Genomic DNA, 6933 nt, shown 5'->3' with positions numbered 1-6933 from the left:
TATATACCGTCAGTTGAGGGATCATTGGTTTTCAACTTTTTGTCCCCTCCATACCTGGTCTTTCACGTTTTTTTTTTTATGAATTATTGATGACCCTGATATTGGCTTTTGCTTGGACACTGGAAAAGTTGTTGCCGGTTTTGCTTGACAGGAAATACTATGCATTTACTGGGTGTACCGTAGGGACTAGGGTTGCGTAATGTCTTCTCGGCTTTCTTCCTGCAGTCGATGGTGAAAACATTGCGTATACTGAAGTTAGGTGAAGACTTGCTTGACAAAATTACAGTCTCCTTGAGAGGCGCGGGTGTGGAAGAAATCCAATGTTCTCTTAAGAAGAATCCAGTGGTGATTTCCACGATTTCTGTCGTCGTGATTAATGAGATCATTTGTGTTTGTTGATTATATATTATCATCTATTCCCATCAAGATGTCTAAGGAAAGGAATCTCTTCGTTGTTTCCTTTCTCTTTGCTAAGCCTGACAGAAAGCCTCACCGACTGATTATTCTTGAAGAGATTTCGTGCGTCGAGGCGTCTGGGAACTGGCTGTTGGTAGTAAAGCCCATGTTTGCTACTGAGGTGTCGGCTGGGTTATTGCTTCTTTAATTGACCCAGGAGTAGGAGTTGTTACTTAAGGCCTCAAGCCTGGTGTTACATGGAGTATTTTCCCCTCTCCTTCCACACTCGCTGATGAAGTGTCTCGATGAAGACTCTTGCTGCAGACACTGTTCCCTCTGATGAAGGTGGTGCCAGAGAGATTCTGTGGTCTCTCAAGAAAGTTAATCAGACGTATACATGTTACTAAGACACTATATCTGACTTACAGCATATTATTAAGAAGTGTCGTTTACTCCACCAGGAAATTTATTGATAAAATCCCTGGTGGGTGAAACGTCATCTAAATAAAATGCCATGAGCTGCATATTTTGTTTTATATACCGACACGTATGTCGGTATATGTACAAAGACACATACAACAAAAGTAGAACTTAAAAAACTGCGACGTTTCACCTACTTGAGTCATTATTAAGTAACAAAGTGCAGGTGAAAAATCCTTCTAGCAACGTCTTCTTCTTGTTTGTTCTATATGCGTTTTTTAAATCGATTTTCAGTTCCGTCATATTTCAAGTACTCAGAAAAACATAAGAACAATGATTCCTCGTTTGGTTCTACAGAACAAACACACACACACACACACACACACACACACACACACACACACACACACACACACACACACACACACACACATACACTTTTATAAAACTGTTGTGTGTGTTTATTCCTTATTTTAATTCCATAAAGTGATGTCCATCCTGGAATTGGTTCTTCCTTGAAAGAAAAAGAAAGCTTAAAAGTTGACGTCATTCTCTTAACGTAATCTTTCTGAGTTTACTGAGGTGGAAAATGGATCGATGATGGTTTAATTCTGTGGTATTTCAGTGGCAGTTCAGTGGTAGCTCAGTGGTAGTTCTGTGGTATTTCAGTGGTAGCTCAGTGGTGGCTCAATGGTAGTTCAGTGGTAATTCAGTAGTAACTGACTGGTAGTTCAGTGGCAACTCAGTGATAACTCAGTGGCAATTTCACCTTAATCATTGGTAATAGGTTTTGCAACTGCCTAATCATTTGTAGATAAGTGAGTTAGCGGGTCATTAATACTCAAGGGCTGTTACAAGTTTTGACCAGGAAGTTAGGGAGGTAGTTAGAGCCTTCTTAGTAACTCCTCCGGCCCGTTACTGATGCTGTCAGTAAAGATAACTTTATTAAACTGCTGCAATTCGCTTGTTTGTTTAAGATTCCATTTTTTTTACTTTAATCAATAAAAATAACTTAATAAAAAATACTTCACTTGGCTAAAGATTCATGTTTATCTTTTGCTTAGTTTCGGGGACAAGCAGAATGCGCAAGTAGATGGAATATCAATAGATTCCACTATAGGTCTATTAATATTTTTTGTTTGTTATGAGAGGATTTGGCTTGATGCCTGTCCAGTCTGTTCTTCGCGGGGATGGAGTGAAGGTTGCCTTTAAGCTGCTGATGGTCAACTGAACCAAAGAAATTGAAACTGGAGAGAATGATTACATTAATGTTATAATTATTTATTTTGGCTTTTCTGATGCACTGATATAACCATTGGGGATATATATATATATATATATATATATATATATATATATATATATATATATATATATATATATATATATATATATATATATATACATAAGTAACTAACATTCAACAATACAGAAATAAGTCATTTATCAAGTTACGGAATATTTTCCGGTGTAAAACGTAAGTCAACTTACTTGCACTGATGAGTAAAACTCTCACGAGAGTTTAGTGGTTATTACACTAAACTGGAATCATGGAATTCTGACAGAGAATGATGATCAAGAACCATCACGTGCACGTTCGTCTAGCTGAACTGGTCACGTTCTCTCCTAAATTCATTATGAGGAAATTAATATTGGAGGTTTTTATACAGACGTAATTTATGGAACTGATGATTATAGATTTTGATCTGAATTAGTGTAAAAGGTTGACGTTGTTGACGTGTAGTTTGTTAGTGTACAGTCACTTGCTTTGTTAGTGTACAGTTAGTTCTTTGTTAGTGTACAGTCAGTTTATTAGTGCACAGTCAGTTCTTTGTTAGTGTACAGTCAGTTTATTAGTGTACAGTCAGTTGTTTTGTTAGAGTACAGTCAGTTCTTTGTTAGAGTACAGTCAGTTCTTTGTTAGTGTACAGTCAGTTCTTTGTTAGTGTACAGTCAGTTGTTTTGTTAGAGTACAGTCAGTTGCTTTGTTAGTGTACAGTCAGTTGCTTTGTTAGTGTACAGTCAGTTGCTTTGTTAATGTACAGTCAGTTCTTTGTTAGTGTACAGTCAGTTCTTTGTTAGTGTACAGTCAGTTCTTTGTTAGTGTACAGTCAGTTCTTTGTTAGTGTACAGTCAGTTCTTTGTTAGTGTACAGTCAGTTGCTTTGTTAGTGTACAGTCAGTTGCTTTGTTAATGTACAGTCAGTTCTTTGTTAGTGTACAGTCAGTTCTTTGTTAGTGTACAGTCAGTTCTTTGTTAGTGTACAGTCAGTTGTTTTGTTAGAGTACAGTCAGTTGCTTTGTTAGTGTACAGTCAGTTGCTTTGTTAGTGTACATTCAGTTCTTTGTTAGTGTACAGTCAGTTGCTTTGTTAGTGTACAGTCAGTTGCTTTGTTAGTGTACAGTCAGTGGCTTGTGTGTTAGTGTACAGTCAATTCCTTGTTTGTTATCAATGTTCAGTTAGGGGCTTGTTAGTGTACAGTCAATTGCTTGTTTGTCAGTGTACATACAGTCAGTTTCTTGTTTGTTAGTCAGTTCCTTGTTTGCTCACACTCTCCTTTGTACATATAAGCTCCTTTCACAGAAGCTCTACCTTCCCCTGACCTTGCTTCTCTCCTTCCCACGCACGATTTCATCGACCTAAACTATGTATGTAATCTTTAACCTGCTTTCTTTCGAGGACACCTTCCATAAATATCTGGACTGAGTATGACTGCCCTACTCAACGTAGTTTTGGTTAACCTTGACCTTGAACGCTCTAAGAGAGTCCTATTCACTAACATCATTGTCTGCTATGTTAATATTGCACAAAATGTAGTTTAGGTCGCTATATCAAGACTTTCTCTTTGCCAGGAACTTTTTTTTAAACGGTTCTGGAGAATTTGGTTGATGTATATAGATACGTGACTTAGGTACCTCATTCTAGATTATCGTAGGTTATCGTACGTCAACGTAGGTCATCGTGCTAACATGTTTCAACTTCAGGTGTCAACTGTCTAATATTGAAGCTAAAATACTCAAATCTAACCTAAGGTATCATGTTCCTTAGCTATAATAAGTTCGTCTGAAGATTTTAGAGAGGCTGTATATTTGTCAGTTTAAACTTGAATTTCACGACAACGTATCAGGAGTTGGATTATTTCTGCCGAAATAGCAGTGTCTCCCCTGTGTCAGTTTTCTTATTTAGCTGACCTCGTTTGTTCCACTGCAGGAACTAGTCAGTACCTGCCTGCCTCTATCTGAGGTCCTGTGCAGGCTCTAGTCAGTACCTGCCTACCTCTACCTGACGTCCTGTGCAGGCTCTAGTCAGTACCTGCCTGCCACTACCTGAAGTCCTGTCAGGCTCTAGTCAGTACCTGCCTGCCTCTACCTGATGCATCTTACTCTCTTAGGTATGTTCATATATATATATATATATACATACATATATATATATATATATATATATATATATATATATATACATATATATATATACATATATATATATATGTATATATATATATGTATATACACATACATATATATATATATATTTTTTTTTTTTTTTTTTTTTATCACACCGGCCGATACCCACCAAGGCAGGGTGGCCCGAAAAAGAAAAACTTTCACCATCATTCACTCCATCACTGTCTTGCCAGAAGGGTGCTTTACACTACAGTTTTTAAACTGCAACATTAACACCCCTCCTTCAGAGTGCAGGCACTGTACTTCCCATCTCCAGGACTCAAGTCCGGCCTGCCGGTTTCCCTGAATCCCTTCATAAATGTTACTTTGCTCACACTCCAACAGCACGTCAAGTATTAAAAACCATTTGTCTCCATTCACTCCTATCAAACACGCTCAAGCATGCCTGCTGGAAGTCCAAGCCCCTCGCACACAAAACCTCCTTTACCCCCTCCCTCCAACCCTTCCTTGGCCGACCCCTACCCCGCCTTCCTTCCACTACAGACTGATACACTCTTGAAGTCATTCTGTTTCGCTCCATTCTCTCTACATGTCCGAACCACCTCAACAACCCTTCCTCAGCCCTCTGGACAACAGTTTTGGTAATCCCGCACCTCCTCCTAACTTCCAAACTACGAATTCTCTGCATTATATTCACACCACACATTGCCCTCAGACATGACATCTCCACTGCCTCCAGCCTTCTCCTCGCTGCAACATTCATCACCCACGCTTCACACCCATATAAGAGCGTTGGTAAAACTATACTCTCATACATTCCCCTCTTTGCCTCCAAGGACAAAGTTCTTTGTCTCCACAGACTCCTAAGTGCACCACTCACTCTTTTTCCCTCATCAATTCTATGATTCACCTCATCTTTCATAGACCCATCCGCTGACACGTCCACTCCCAAATATCTGAATACGTTCACCTCCTCCATACTCTCTCCCTCCAATCTGATATTCAATCTTTCATCACCTAATCTTTTTGTTATCCTCATAACCTTACTCTTTCCTGTATTCACCTTTAATTTTCTTCTTTTGCACACCCTACCAAATTCATCCACCAATCTCTGCAACTTCTCTTCAGAATCTCCCAAGAGCACAGTGTCATCAGCAAAGAGCAGCTGTGACAACTCCCACTTTGTGTGTGATTCTTTATCTTTTAACTCCACGCCTCTTGCCAAGACCCTCGCATTTACTTCTCTTACAACCCCATCTATAAATATATTAAACAACCACGGTGACATCACACATCCTTGTCTAAGGCCTACTTTTACTGGGAAAAAATTTCCCTCTTTCCTACATACTCTAACTTGAGCCTCACTATCCTCGTAAAAACTCTTCACTGCTTTCAGTAACCTACCTCCTACACCATACACTTGCAACATCTGCCACATTGCCCCCCTATCCACCCTGTCATACGCCTTTTCCAAATCCATAAATGCCACAAAGACCTCTTTAGCCTTATCTAAATACTGTTCACTTATATGTTTCACTGTAAACACCTGGTCCACACACCCCCTACCTTTCCTAAAGCCTCCTTGTTCATCTGCTATCCTATTCTCCGTCTTACTCTTAATTCTTTCAATTATAACTCTACCATACACTTTACCAGGTACACTCAACAGACTTATCCCCCTATAATTTTTGCACTCTCTTTTATCCCCTTTGCCTTTATACAAAGGAACTATGCATGCTCTCTGCCAATCCCTAGGTACCTTACCCTCTTCCATACATTTATTAAACAATTGCACCAACCACTCCAAAACTATATCCCCACCTGCTTTTAACATTTCTATCTTTATCCCATCAATCCCGGCTGCCTTACCCCCTTTCATTTTACCTACTGCCTCACGAACTTCCCCCACACTCACAACTGGCTCTTCCTCACTCCTACAAGATGTTATTCCTCCTTGCCCTATACACGAAATCACAGCTTCCCTATCTTCATCAACATTTAACAATTCCTCAAAATATTCCTTCCATCTTCCCAATACCTCTAACTCTCCATTTAATAACTCTCCTCTCCTATTTTTAACTGACAAATCCATTTGTTCTCTAGGCTTTCTTAACTTGTTAATCTCACTCCAAAACTTTTTCTTATTTTCAACAAAATTTGTTGATAACATCTCACCCACTCTCTCATTTGCTCTCTTTTTACATTGCTTCACCACTCTCTTAACCTCTCTCTTTTTCTCCATATACTCTTCCCTCCTTGCATCACTTCTACTTTGTAAAAACTTCTCATATGCTAACTTTTTCTCCCTTACTACTCTCTTTACATCATCATTCCACCAATCGCTCCTCTTCCCTCCTGCACCCACTTTCCTGTAACCACAAACTTCTGCTGAAGACTCTAACACTACATTTTTAAACCTACCCCATACCTCTTCGACCCCATTGCCTATGCTCTCATTAGCCCATCTATCCTCCAATAGCTGTTTATATCTTACCCTAACTGCCTCCTCTTTTAGTTTATAAACCTTCACCTCTCTCTTCCCTGATGCTTCTATTCTCCTTGTATCCCATCTACCTTTTACTCTCAGTGTAGCTACAACTAGAAAGTGATCTGATATATCTGTGGCCCCTCTATAAACATGTACATCCTGAAGTCTACTCAACAGTCTTTTATCTACCAATACATAATCCAACAAACTACTGTCATTTCG

The sequence above is a fragment of the Cherax quadricarinatus genome, chromosome 19 (genome assembly GCF_038502225.1).
Source record: "Cherax quadricarinatus isolate ZL_2023a chromosome 19, ASM3850222v1, whole genome shotgun sequence".
In the NCBI taxonomy this organism is placed as follows: Eukaryota; Metazoa; Arthropoda; class Malacostraca; order Decapoda; family Parastacidae; genus Cherax; species Cherax quadricarinatus.
Note: the sequence above shows the minus strand (reverse complement) of the source record.